Genomic DNA, 15,664 nt, shown 5'->3' on the forward strand with positions numbered 1-15,664 from the left:
CAGAGGACTCTATGTTGGGGTCTGACTCCAAGTAGATGGATTAGACTGCGGCCCAGTTTATAAGATTCAAAGAACATAAATGATCCTCAGCTCCAACAGATGCAGATACTGTTACAAGGCAACCTGCGTTGACTTCAACGAAACTCTGATCCAGTAATCGCTGTGCAGATGCATAGGAACTCCCGTTGGTCTTTTGCTCAAGACTCAGATTTTGTAGAGGTTGCAAACCCAAGGAACAATCCTGATAATGGGCCACTAAGGGACTCATCAGCAGTTTGAGATCCAGGGCAGCTGTCATCTGCAGAGCCAGACCTATTTCAGGTGCCCATTGAAAGGCACACCAGATGCAGTGAAATACAGGCGGCATGCAGGTGAAGTAAGCACTGCAGAAAGTTAAACATCAATCCACATCCAATGGCTGCAGCTGAATCATGCCTAAGAGCTGAAGCATGCACTGACAGTAGTGCAGGAGCGATGCCAGGTCCATGGCAGCCCCAGAAGGAACATCCATTACGGAGCAGCAGTAACAGGATGAGAATGCTGCAAATGAGGAACAGCAGTACCAGGAACCCACTGAACACGGTGCAAAAAATAGAGTGTATAAAAGATGGTATCACTCTAAAGACATTTTAGAAAGAAGTGACAAGGTCAGAGCCTACAAGTTTAAAAAAACCGTGGTACACCAGCAGTATCAGAAGCATTGAATATTTGATGTATCACTTCACCGCAATGCAAGGGAAGATGTGTATTTAATAATGCCTGTATTTCAACAGTAGTTATGGCCACCTTGTTGAAACAATAATGCTTTGAGTAAGCTTAGCTTGTTGAAATCTGCCTTCAAAGTCTGAATGAAAGGCCACAAAGAGCTAACTACCACTCCATGTGGAAGGGAAAACAGGATGTTGTTGCAACAAGTGACTAACTGGGAAACAGACACAATATACAAGACTCCCGCCCGCATACTGCAACATTCTTGATTAGTAAGCATGAGATAGGTTCCATTTGAAAGTACAGTAATGAAGGGAAGAATTGCCAAAACTGAAGTTCCATTTAAATAAGAAGCTAAATTAGGTGTCGAAACATTACAAGCCCCTGTGAATTTTAACATTTTGACAAATAAGTGAATGACCGGCAGTGGAGTTGCACTTCTCCCACATAAGAAAAACATCTCTATCAGCACATTCACAGCAGTAGGTAAACAGCTGGGACCATTACTCATGGATGTATCTGCTCCCAAGGGGTTCTTATCTACCGATTGGAAAATGTTTCATACACGCTGTAAACTGAAATGTCAATATGGGCAAGGAGATAACTCTGTGTATTAACCATACTGATGAAAGTTTTTTGGCTACAGTGAATGGGATTTTTTTCCAATTTCTCTAAATGTAGCATGCTGTATGTTGTATCCTTCACAGCTATTGATTTTTGTTTGTGTGTTAAGTTAAAAGGCAAAGACAAAGCTGTTCAATTCAGGTAATGCTGAGGAATACGTCCACTTTTGAGTGTATGAAGTGTTCAACTAAACTGCATAATGTATCTGAGCTGACTGACCATGATACAAATTTGAGATATTACGCTGAACAATATTAATAAAAGATGACACAATGCTGTTCAAAATATAAATTCAAGATATCGTATTAATGCTGTTGTTCACTCCAGCTAGTACTTTATCCAAATTATCTTGATCAATTTGTTTCAAACGCATAGCAGCTTAAATTTGTGATCATTTTCAAAATTTCTTTGTAAGCCGCATATAGGAATCTTTTAGAATGAAGGAATTTGGGACCTAACAAAAAAATCACATAAATTCATGTCCTCAGGCGGAAAACAAAGATGTTGCTTCACAGCAGACAGTGAGGAATGTTCTAAACATTGCTAGCATAATTTACTCACTGAATAGGTACCGTAGGTCTGGTCTGCTTGATTTGAAACTGGAGGTAGAATCAATAAAAACAAGAATGAAAACCATTAGTTTCTACTGGCTACCATTACCACCCACCAGGATTTGCAAATGACAAATTAAATGTACCATTTTGAATCATGCTATTCAATTGGTCTTCTGTACAATTTGTGTAATATTGCCAATTATCAAAAAGGGCAATTGAAGGAATTGTCAGGGCATTCATTTCATTTTAGCCAATCACAGACAAGTAGTTTTCTGGACCTGGACTGTTTCATTCAGAAAAATTTTTGCGTGGGAATCAGACAGGCTTGAAATAGAATTTCTGGGCCCTGGACCTGCCAGGAGTTTGTACCCAAAATTGATTTCAAGTGAAAACTGTTTGCCAATAATCACAACCATTAAGGGTCAGCTGTCTGACAAATGAAGCTGCATATATCAGCTTTGTGGCTGTCTAAGCATATAGGGCCACATGCATCAACGAGAAAACTTGCTCGCAAACGGGCAGATTAGCAGAATCTGCCCCTTTGCGACCGGTATTTTTGCATTTGGGATGCATCATCCCAAATGCAAAAATCGCTATTTAAGGAATCTCTAAATAGCGATTTCTTAAATTGCGATTGCATTTAAGGAATCCCAAATTGAGATTCCTTAAATGCAATGCATGAAAGTTTAAAAATTAGCGATTTCGCTAATAGGGGGAGCAAATTACCATGAAGTTGAACTTCATGGTAATTTGCAAAAACTTTGAAAAATGCACTAAAGTGCATTTTTCAAAGTTCCATTTTACACACACACATGCCCTTGGGGCATGTGTGTGTGCAAGATGTATTCATATGCAGATTTCAGGGGTGCAAAAGGGCGTCCTTTTTGACGCCCTGGCACCCTTGAAATAGCATGAGCAATTTGCGATTCTCTAATTGAGATTAGCAAATTGAGAAAGTCCTCCCATTCATTCCTATGGGCCTCTAGGCCCATAGGAATCAATGGGGAGGTATTCCTTAATTGCGACTCGCAATTTGCGAGTAGCAATTAAGGAATGTTTAGAAATCGCTATTTTGTAAGCGATTTCTACATGCATTGCCTTTTGCCATTCCTTATTAGCGAATCCTTATTTTTCGCTATTAAGGAATCGCAAATGGCATTGTTGATGCATGTGCCAGATACTCTTTTGACTGGGTTGGAACCAATTTAAAATAATATGATTTTGGGTCTGAAGGTCATAACCTGTAAAAAATGTATACTTGTCTGTCTGTTTTTTTAACTTCCTTGTGGTGGAGTTGAACAATGCTCCCACTGTGTATAATTATAATGGGGACGCTGTCCAGGTGCCGTATGCAAAAAATGATGTCCATGATGGTGAGAGCGGAACATCTCAGCATAATTTGTGGAGTTAACAGATAAATCTTCCAATTCAAACACAGAATAATATTGCAATATGGAAAGCATTGAATTCACAGTATCAACATCCCAATCATCTAATTGTAAACCCGGTACTATTACATCACCCATGGAAACTTTGAACGCATAGTTCTGCAGGGTCTCTGTAGGACCATATTTATCAAATAGAACTTTATCCTAAACAATTCAATCAGTCACTGGAATGGCTCAAATATTGATAAGGGACAAGGCTCTTTTCATTTTATGTGAGGAAGAAGGGGGAGCCAGAAACAAGTCACCAAGTTCTGTAGCAAAACGTTCTGGGAGGTAATGGCCATTGATCAGGAGAGTAAAGAAAGTCACAAATCCAAGCCACATGAACAAGAGAATCAAAGTAAAGATTATTCAAAGAAATATGCAAGGAGGGACTAGATAAGTGTGTTTCAAACAAGAAATAAAAACACAAATTCGCGCTGGATGTGGATGCCGAACAGAAGACACAGTAGAACTGTCTGATGAGAAATGGTCTAGAACCATGTATCCAGAGGAACTCAAATGAAAAAGAGGTTGTTTCGATTCAGAATTCAGATTTGAAAAATGTAACTCTGTAATGTAAGGTGTTTTCAACAGCAGATCAGTATAAACGACATCCATTGTAGAAGATGGATAAGAAGAAAGAGGTAGCAAATCAACAGAGTTTTGAATCTCTCACCCGGGCAGCCAGGGAGAAGCAGCAACAGTGGTGGTTATGAACTACAAAGGAAAGTCTTGAGTATCGGCCATATGGTGTAACTTGACATGTTGAATGAAGACAAAGCAATTTTCTTCATGTCCTGTAAGAGTTTGTATACCCTGGTTACCAAGGACTGGAACAGGACGTATGGTAGGTTAGGCCAAATTCCTTCTTGAGGGCCACCTTTTCACGGACATAGTCTCCAACTTTGGGAAGCCAACTGGATACAGGAATCTTAGTGTCTGGTCTCAAAGAGAGAGGCACAGGCAAATGTTTGCAAGATAGAGCATCATAGCACTTTTGTGGATCTTGTAAGACAGCACATTGGTTATGAACGTCAAAGGTTGCGGCTGCCGCCACAACATCTGGGCCATCAAGGTCTAGAACATACATCTTGATGCCATAGAGCATTTCGTACGGAGTATCCCCACCCAGAGATCTTTTAGGGAGATTATTTTATGCTCATTGTATATGAAAGAGATGATTCAACCAACCACACCCTATACCTAATACTCTAGCTGTTAAGGTGTGCTTTAAGTGACGGTTCATCCTTTCCAAAACCGAATTGTCCTTAGGCCTACACGGAGAAGAAAAATGCACTTGCACACCCATGGGCTTAATCAAATCATGGTACGCCTTGGAGGTGAAAGCTGGACCTTGGTCCAAGTCAAATACGCGACAGGCATAAGTCCTGACAAAGATTTGCAAATCTTTGATAACAGTTAAAGCATCAGCCAAGCACTGTAGCCAAACCTAAAGGAACCTGGAGCAATAATCAACTGAAACCAAAATAAATGTGAAAGCAGTATCAGAAATTAAAGGAGTGTAATGATCAAAGTAAACACAGCCAAAAGGCTGATTGGAAATAAACAAAATGTGTCTGTGTTGGATGAGACACAGTAGAACTTTTAATTTGTTGACAGATGTCACAACCTAAAACATTTTTTCGGGTTGACTGGTATAAACCTTGCCACCAATAACGTTATTGTAAAAGTGAGATAGTGGCAGCCATTCCAGCATGTGCTGAAGTGACTCCTTCAGGCATGGCAATTATCAAAGACTGTCTGCTGTCAAGGTTGGGGATACAATGATCACCAACCCCAAGCATAGTCGCAAAAGGAACATTTTGTTCATTTTAAATATAAGAGTATTTTATAGGAAAACATGTGGGGAAAGTGGTGCCAGCTTGAAAAGCATGCATGACAGCCAAGATGTCATTATCAACAAGTGTTTTGGAATGCAAAACTGCCGCTATTTTCCATGTGGCTACTGCAGATTTGACTGCCTCATCAGCCACAGAATTACCTACTGCGTGTGCTCCCACAGATTGATGACCCAATGTATGAATTACATGTACATGTGGCAATTTATATTTCAAATGCCACCATAACCCAAAGCATTTTGTGCTTGATTGGGCTATCTTTGGAGTCCTTAAAGACATGTTGTCGCCAAAAATGCAAATGATCATTAAATGATTGTACACAGTAAAATGAATCAAACACTATGAGTGTGGGGAATTCAGGATTCATATGTTCAAGTGTGAAAGGCAAAGCTTTCACTTTAGCCAACTGCACAGTACAGTACCCTAGAGACCGAGTGTGTGTAATAGTGAGATGAAAAATGCTATCCGAAACAGTGCCTAAAACAATTAGGCATGCTGCAGAGTATTGTTGTTTAGAAGCTATGGCAGGTTTCGCTGAACCATCGGTGTAGATGATACACTTGTATTCATCAACCAGAAAAAGAGAAAAAGGAACTGGATAAACATGCTCATACTGTGAGAAATCTTGTGTCCGTAAAGAAGGGTCAAAGACATAGTCCACATCAACAAATGTTATGGACGTAGCCCATTGAATCCAACAGGGGTGAAGGGCTTTTGAATTAGGAACGCTAGTTTTTATGACAGCCTCTAAGGCAGGCACAGAAGAAACAAGAATAATTTGTTTACCTTGTGTAGGGGTGGGTGGTATACTCTGCTCCACCGGCTGAATTCTCAGAGTTTTGCGTACTCCGTGCTCTGATTGGAATGAGTTCTGCAAACAGCTACCCTCGGTTGCATAGCGCAGTTTGCTGCCTGCCAGTAATTAAACACTTGAGGACATAATTGAGCACAATGATCTACTTATCTCTCTCCCATTGGGTAAAGCAGCCGTCTGCTCATGGTGTCTCTCAGCACCTTATTAAAGCTATTTATGTACCTGGCTGGGCTCTAAGCATTACTCTCCTGACCAAATGCTTATTACAAGCAGCAACACCTGTCAGGCCACATTCATGGGGAGCGAGACCAGGCTGTCACCTGACAATTGCGATGCAGTCTACTCTGCACCAACTGGGGCTGGAGCAGCCACCTTCCTGCTTACTGAATTTTAAAATCCTCAAGCTGTGGAAAGCCCTTGCTGCTGGAGAACACATGAAGATCTTACACTTGCAGTGGGTGTTTCATTTGCAAATACAGCATGCCTGTCTGAGTTGTATATTGCTGCAGTGTTTCCCTTGTGGAGTAGAAATGGAGGGTGGAAAGGCTCTTAGTTGATAAATAATAAGATTAGTAAGCAGGCTGCCATTTGAAAGAGCGAGGCACAATACTAGCAAGCCCTACTATTCATACTGCTTCTTAAGCTTTTGCTACATTCGGATATTGGTCAGCTCCTACTAAATTTAAATAACTAATTAGTTGCATGTGTTGGTTTTTTTCATGAAAAATTCATAGTCTATGGAGTCAAATACAGTTAATGAATGAACTCAAAATGGTCGGTTGAGTTGTAATATTAAACAGAATGAGAGAGTAAACTTAAAGTTGCCTTGAGGTAATGCAAAGGGAACACCACGCACACACGTAGCTCAGTTACAAAACCTCAATAACATCCATCTCATGGCCCACTCACTATTGTTATCCTGTCCAACAGCACGCCTTGCTCCTCTCCTCCAATCTTTCCTGAGCCAGGACTTATTCTGGTTGGTAGGCAAACTAAGGGAACCCACATAAGTGGCATGTCAGCAATAATTGGATAGCCTAAAACTACTGGCCAATTGGTACAATACAGGCAACACAAATAATAAAACATGTACCTCTTCAAACTTGCAAAGAACCTCTGGTCTGGATTTGGGGATGAGAAGAGATGGGAGGTGTTTCTTGGAGCACCAATATCTTTATATTGGCCTAGCTCTCCTAGACATAGAAATGGGTCTTGTCAAACAATTTGAAAATAGGTTGTTAAAAGAAAGCTAATTACGTACCGTGGATGCTCATCTTGTGCTGATTCATCTGATTCGAAAAGGCTTCACACAGACTTGGAAAATATTACAAGCAAACTGGGATCTATGAGTGGAAAGGTGGTGAAGCCCAAAGAAGAGAAATATTCTTCCAAGGGTAAGCCCAGCTACTTTGTTTCATTAAACCTGGGTGTGGTATACCTGCCTTTGTGCAATCAGCCTTGCTGATGTGTTCATGTGTTGTTTTTCTTTTTCTTTGATGGTGCAAATCTTGTGTGTTACATCATACTCCCTGCACCAGCTTTCTGGCAATCCGGGATACTTTATGTGGAATGTTAGATAGGGATCAAAGGAGGTGCATTGTGTATTGTTCATATATCATAATGCTATAGCATATGTAAAAAATGTTTTCAAATAGTACATGAGTGTGTGTGTCCCAAGGTTTTTCAGGGCATGCTAAAAGTAAATTTATCTCACAATGTGTATCAGTGTATGTTTGGGAACACGTGAGCCTGACGGCCATGCTCAGAACCGAGAAGCCTAACAAAGAAGACCCCTGGGCTTATATGGTGCTTTAATCAAGGCATAATCGAGGTCCCCTCCTTGTTACGTGCTGGTGATAAAGGTCAGCAGCCCTCCTGCTGAGAAATTGATACTGCAGACGGTTTTAAGTATAACTTATAAGCCTACATTGACACCCACGTGCAGCTCCTGGACATTACTGACACACCCTTTAGTCCTTATTCACAGTGCTGTCTTCTGCCCTAAATTGACAGGTGTCGTGGAACAGACTCCCTGATGAACCACCAGTACCACTGTGCTGTGGACCGCAGCATCTACAAAGGCCTCAGATCACATTAGTAAGTCCTCTAGCAGCCAGTGAGCTAGATGCAGCAGTCACCTCACTTTACCCAACAGCAACTTGAGTGGCTAGGGCATAGCACATCAGCCAGCATGCCACACGGGCCCCAGGAAAGAAAGGCCATTATAAAACTAAGGCGTAGGCAGTACTCTGCAGAATACTATGGAGTTACCTGAGTTTTAATGTAACCGCATAGAATTTCGCTTGGTAAAACTCTGCGGGCTCCGCCCAACCCTAACCTTGAGCAAAAGACCGTTCTTTGAGGATGTCCATCTGAACTGTTGTTAGTATTTTTTCAACAGATGCAAAACGCATTTCCAGCTGGGAATATATAGTAAATATGCCAAAGGTAAAAACCAATAGCACCCGGTACAATAGGATAACCAAATTTGTTGTATTAAAACATGTATTTGTAAATGTTTCTTTTCAAGCAAGTCAGATTTTAGAGATCCGAGAATAACAGTATGTTCAGGCATCCAACAGTACACCATGAAATCTGATCTTATCACAGCATATAGCGATTTAATGCATTGAGTATAATCAGGAATGTAAGTTCCTCCAAAATGTAAAAAGCCAAGCAAAGATTGTAGTATTGTTAGCATTTTTGGATGTTGAAACTGCACACATTTTTCTTAAAAGTGAAGGGCTAAGCTCTTACTCTCATTGGTTAATTCATAACCAAGGAAAAGGACACTAAGGAAAGCAATGTGAAATTTAGAAAAATTGAACTTGTAACCAAGTTCAGCACACCGCAAAATAATGTGATCCACTCTAGATAAATGAGGGTTCAATTCATCATCTGTTAAGTTGATGTCATCATTATAGGACAAAGCATCATGGTCAACTTCAGGGAGAAGTGACATAATTCGAGCTGCAAAAATGCCTGGGCTATTCTTATATCCTATAGGCAAACGGGCATAGCATCTCTGGGAGCCAATTGTGGTAAATGTGGACTAATCATGACTCTAGAGACAAATTCTGACTGAAAAAAGCATTTGATATATTGAGCGTGGTTTTTAATTTTTTATGAGCAAAATTGTTATTAGTGCTATTCTATGTGTATTTTGGACAGCGAAAATGCTGGAATGCTTATTCAAATGTTGATAAACCAACACAATTCGATACGACCGATCAGGTTTTGAAACTGGTAAAAGAGGATAATTCATCTGTAACACACAGAGTTCAATTCCTCCCTGGTATTCCAATTTAGTAAGAGTGTGTTTAAGAAAACCACTCTTATGCTGATACAGTTACATACACAAAAGCTCATACACCTGTACAGGGACTTTTACACTCACTCAAATATATACTGAAGTGCTGATACAAGCATGTTATCCATCCATACAAGTAGCCGTTTAAACCTGTCTCTGGTCTGCTACTGCAGAGCCTGTGTGTGCAATTTCACTGCCATGTTAACTTCAAAACTCCTTTTAACCCTTAAAATCCCATTTTTCTACATATAAGTCACACCTAAGGCAGGCTGTAGGTGCTATGTGGTTAATAGATAACACATGCACTTTGAAGTTTCAGGGATTTTCATTCTTACTTAGAGACCTATAGGGCCAGCCTTCCATCCGTACTGTAACTCATATACCTAGGTACAAAAGGGTAGAGCTACTAATATATCCAGTGAGACAGTATCAGAGCCAATTATACATTCACTTGCACACACACACAGCACTTATATATCCAGCATTACTGCAGCCAGTTGCACACTCAATTACATACCCCAATACTCACTAACACAGCCAGTAAGCAATCCATACAGGCACATCCATACACATTAACAGGCCCATACAGTTACTAAGCGAGCCACTCATATATAATAGTTAGACATCCAGTGACACAAACACAGATGGACGGATACACTCACTCAGGTATCCAGTGAAGTACTGATACAGCCAAGTGACCCATTCAGACAAGCAGACCTTTAAACTTGTCTCAGTTCTGCTAATGCAGAGCCTGCGTATGCAGTTTTACTGTCAGGACAAATGATCATTTAAAACTTCCTTCTACTACATAAATGTCACTGCTAATGAAGGCTCCAGGTAGGCCATAGGGCAGAATGCAATCTGCTTAGAAGGAAAGACATGTAGGTTGAAGTTTCAGTGAGTCACATGCGCACTTCCAGACCCATATACTTAGTTTTAACATCCAGTCACTCACCAATACTGCAAATAATAAAACATTTTAGAAACGCATAAAGGCACTCGCAATCCCAACCACGCACATAAATAGGCAATTACTCACCACTCAATCACCTATACAGTAGTTATGTATCAAGTACTAAGAAAGCCAGTTGCGCAAACAGTTACACAGGTCAAGTTGACATTTGAAACTCCTTGCCAAGCTTTAAACGTCCCTTCTACCAGATATAAGTTACCTGTAAGGTGGGCTGTAGGTGGGCTATTGTGTAGAGTGCTATGTGCATTGAAGGTAATATATACTTTGACATTTTAGTGAGTTACATGCACAGATACAGAGCCATATTCCCAGTTAAACATCCAATCTCATATTCATAAACCTATTTACAAACAGAAAGGTTAAGGACATTTAACACAGTTTCTCCTGAGAAACAAATCAATGGGGCATATTATCAAGACAGGCGATAAAATTATCGCCGCTTTAGCGGCAGAAAACTGCCGCTAAAACGGCGATAATGGCCTTGAAAATTTGCTCTACGGAATTCCAATTGAAGCCCATGTTAGATGTGAAGGACATCTAACAAGGGCTTCAATCGGAATTCCATAGAGCATATTATCAAGACCATTATCGCCGTTTTAGCAGCAGTTTTCTGCCGCTAAAGCGGCGATCATTTTATCGCCTGTCTTGATAATATGCCCCTGTGTTTGTTTTTGTTTTTGATGCACTGACTACAAAAACCCAACTCGTAATGTAGCTGTATTCTCAAAAACTGAACAGAGATAAGTGGCAAGAATTTGCTTTTTACTTATTTGTACATCAATGCTTTGACTTGTTTACACAGCAACATATATGTAAATACTACTATGATTATTCAGAAGACAGCAAAATGCCAGCCAGACCAGTACATAACAAGTTAGTAACAATTCCAGAAGAACTTTGAGAATTAAATGTTTATGAATCAATTCTCGTACAATATATATGCACCCATTTCAGGCTATTATTCATATAGAGCCAAAGACAGGTACATTGCCACCAACTGAGCTTCAGAAAGGTCTTCTAGTAATAGTTGTTTACTTACCTTTAGATTTTAAACAGAATAATGAAACTGTTGATATACAGAGAGATGCTCACAAACCACTTATTTTTCTTGTAAATGGTGCCCTTACCAAGAGCAAATAAACCTGGCAATAGTTAGTGGATGTTATTGAAGTAAAAAAGCAACATTATGCCTGGTACAAAATAATATTTATTAGAATAATGTTGATGTTTTTCAAGATAGAACTTATATGGAGGATGAAACATTACAATCAAGTGGACAGATTGAAAAAGTGGATTGATCCAGATCACTCGAAATGTATGAACAGTACAGCATCCATCCCATGCATTTTAAAGAAGCAATTGGTGATTATATTGATTTCTTTCAAATGATGTAAACAAAGTGAGCTCCCATGAGTGTGAGTGGTAGGTTTACCACAACTGTTTCTCACTGGAGCAGGAGGAACTATGATTACCACGCCGTACAGATACATGCAACTGTATACCGTTCAACCAGATAATATTCAGAGGATCCAAGCATTCGCCTGTGCATTTCATACTTTTTCAATCCTCTGTTTGAGAGCAACATGTCTGGACTTTCATACGATGTAAACCACATACTGAAGACATGAGTTAATCTTCAAAATCTCTCTGCAAAGGAATTTGTTGACAAATTTCATTGAAAAAATGAAAAGTTAGAATGCAACTTGATTCATTTGTTGATGTGCCAATGTGGCACCAATGATTATTGGTAATGATGTCATTGAGAACTCAAATGTATGGTGGAAAACCTAGGTGCACCTACTTGGTTTCTGACACTCAGTTGTGCTGAGTACATGTGGGATGACCTGCTTGAATTTTTGAGAGAGGTTAACTCAAAAATTAAGAATATCAATGTGAATACAGCAGGATAACATTGCTTGCTGGATCCTGCTAATGTTTGTGGATATTTTAGCCACTTGTTCCAAGCCATGCTGTCTTTCATCTGCAGTAAAACAAATCCTACTGTTGGTTAAGTAACTGATTTCTTTTGGAATAAAAAGTACCACACAAGAAGTGTTCCACATATTCACATGCTGTTGTGCATAAATGATGTACTGTAATTTGGAACAGACAGTGAATTGTCTGTACTTTCTTTCATAGTACAGTATGTGACATGTGCCATACCGAAAGACAGTAGTGAAAAAGGTATGAGAAAACACATTCTGTGCATTCAAACACCTAGATGTGCGAAATACTTCCATCATGAATACAGATGCAAAGAAAACTTTTTACACAAGATGTTGATTTCCATTCCTACAACATGTGAGCTTTTTGTTTGCAGTGAGACATACAATGACACAGAAATCACTGAAAAACACATACAACCTGAGAAAAACAGAGACCTCCAAGTATATTAATGACTATAACCCTGTCATTTTCAAAAAGTGGAAAGCACACATGGATATGTAATTTATTCCAGACAACTCGATCCATGCTGCTCGGTACGTCACCACATACATTACAAAATCAGAGAAGACAGAGATGAAGGGGATGTGAGAGGAGATTTCTGCAGAAAAAAATATTGTACTGCTTCAACTTGAAAATGCTTTCCAATAGAGAGATGGTGTCCTATGAGTGCTGTTACTGGTTGAGCTAGGCCAGATTGTTCTTGAAGTCAAGAGGAATTGTTTGGGGGACGTATAGGCCTAGCACGTTTACAAAATATAGTGTTAAACGCTTTCCCAGAAATCCAGTACCTACTAGGCTTGGGGGTAGAACTCCACTCCGCTCACAGAGTTTGCAGAAATCGGGCATTCCGCACCCCACAGAGGAATGCAGTGTTCCTGAATTCTGCCTTTCGGGCGCAGTATGTCAAGATAATATCGGGCCGCTTGTGAGCTTGTGCGAGACTTCTCACACCACGAGCCAGTTCCTGCGCAACTTTGTGTTCACTCGCATGGCTTCTGGCCACAACGGTGCCAAACTTTTTTGCTATTCACAAACTACAGTTAATTTCACTACTGGTAATTTTACGACTTGGGAGACTTGGCAGTTGGGGTGGAGTATTCTGTTCATAAAAAGGTCTATTTTCTTTTAATATGCAGAGTCTCTGCAGTCATAAAGTTACTATTAGTAATACCAAAATAAAATAGTAAACCTGCACAAAAGTGTAAGCTTTCTTGTGTGAATCAGGCTTTAACTGTGTCTGTCTTTTCTCTGCTAGTTGCCGTGGTAAAGTAAAGCAAAAACTATGTTATCTCGAGTAAGATATTGTGCCGGGCTCAATTCTTTTCTCACCAGTACGGCAGAGTTACATTTGTGAGCATTTCATATTCTGATAGTTTGTTTTAGTACTTTGCATGTTCCCAGGTTATAGTCAGGGCCATTGGAAATATGTAATTTTGTGGTTATGTTGTTTTTCACATAATTATAGATTTACCACATTTGCTCCTCAATCCAATATCTATTCCATAATCTGCAAATTTAAAAAAGCTGTTTCTAGCCTAAAGTGATCAAAAGTTACTAACAATTCTGCAACCTGTGTTGCTGTGCAAGTGGTAGACCTTTGCAAAAGTTGACTGATTTCTTTTGCTTATTGCTATAATTGGATAGTAATGAGGTGCAACCAATGGCCAGACAGTGCTAACAAGTGCAAAGAAATAAAAATAAATGAAGTAATACTATCACAAAATGTGCCGCATTACACCATATAATTAGCCTATTCTTGCCACGCAATTTAGTCAATCTTGCAGCATAATATGGTCTTCCACTGAGGCATAAGTTCAGTGGCCCTGGTTATAGGGATGTAACTCTTTAACTAATCATATCTACTCACAATGGTAGCAATCATAATTCAGTTCAATAAAAAGCTAACACTGGTAATGCAATGTGGCATGATATGAGGGTCTGTGGGGTTGGTGGACCCTAGTTTTGCACCTTTATTTTCCCCACCCTGTTTTTAAGATTTGCGCTTATATTGCTAATACGGACATGCCCCCTCACATGGAGGGTCATTGAAGGCAGCAAATTGCGCATCCGTGCAGCTCTCCCAAACACGATTTCCTGGTAGGCAATTGTGTTGCCAGTTTTGGGAGGTGCCTGGCTTTCGTAAGTTGGGCGCCATCTTAGAAGGGAGTGATTCCCTGTTTTAATCATTTTATGTGTTTCCTTTACACTTCTGATTTGATTAGTATTTTTTTTACCAGCGTCTGGGGCCTGTGCAGGTAACAGTGGTGGGTTTAGATGGAGGGGATTCTGATGGACGATGATGAGAGGAAATTAATTATTTATCTAATTTTCTCTCTGCATCCCCCAGCCCGGCCCAACTGCCCCACTGCTGTTACCTACATGGACCGCGGCTGTTTACCAGTAGCAGCTCCTTCACAAGGGAGACTGTGAGAGTCTGTACGGTTGCTGGACCCCAGTTGTGCACCTTTAGCCCCCCCCCCTAGTTTTTAAGATTCACACTCATAGCACTAATTTGGACATGCCCCCTCACATAGATGGTCATTTAAGGGAGCACCTTGTGCATCTGCGCCTCTGGCCGGAACGCGCCTAGCGTCAGGACCCCTGGTCCAGAGAATAATGAATGCAGACATTATTCAGGTAAGGAACTTGTTGATATAAGTTTGAATGTTCTTTACACTAACTGTAGTCGGTACAACCCTTCTGGCCCATCCTGCCTGCAAAATCCTTATCGATGCAGCTGCGGATTTCACTTGCCAATGGCTAAGGATGATAAGACCTGCCGGGCCTCAAATCTAACTGAGAGACGGCCGGTAGTTACAGCGACATCAGATATTCCTTGTGCTCTTATTAATGGCTGCTCTTTGGCCAAACATAAATATGAATTGTCAGATTTCACCATGAATCAACAACTGGATTTATTGTTTCTTACCAAGACCTGGGCAGATGCAGCTTCTGACCCTGACTTGATGACCATGGTTCCTGCTGTATTTTCATCATAGAGGCTAGACAGACCCTGTTTTTACTTCAGAATGTGAAGCACTTTACTTTTTATTATAACTTAACCTGAAAAAATCTTTTAAGGGCATTCTCTTGTATCATCCTCCAGGGCCCAGGAGCACATTTACTAGCATCATCCACTTACTTTTAGAAACAGAACTCTGCTCAAACAATTTCACTATCTTGGGTGATTTTAATTTTCATTTAGAAGATGGCACTGATAAAGCGACAGTAGCCCTACTTGATATATTAGGGACTGTAGGACTATCACAATGTATAAGCAAAGCTACTCATAGTGCAGGGCAAACCTTAGATGGACTATTTACATCTGATGTGGCTATCATTGTGAAAGATGTAATACCATTACCTTGGACTGATCACTCAGCCATCTTGTTTAAAATTGAGACTCTTGAAATCATATCTGATAAGCGTGCCAGTACTTGCCCAG

The sequence above is a fragment of the Triturus cristatus genome, chromosome 5_2 (genome assembly GCF_964204655.1).
Source record: "Triturus cristatus chromosome 5_2, aTriCri1.1, whole genome shotgun sequence".
Classification (NCBI taxonomy): Eukaryota; Metazoa; Chordata; class Amphibia; order Caudata; family Salamandridae; genus Triturus; species Triturus cristatus.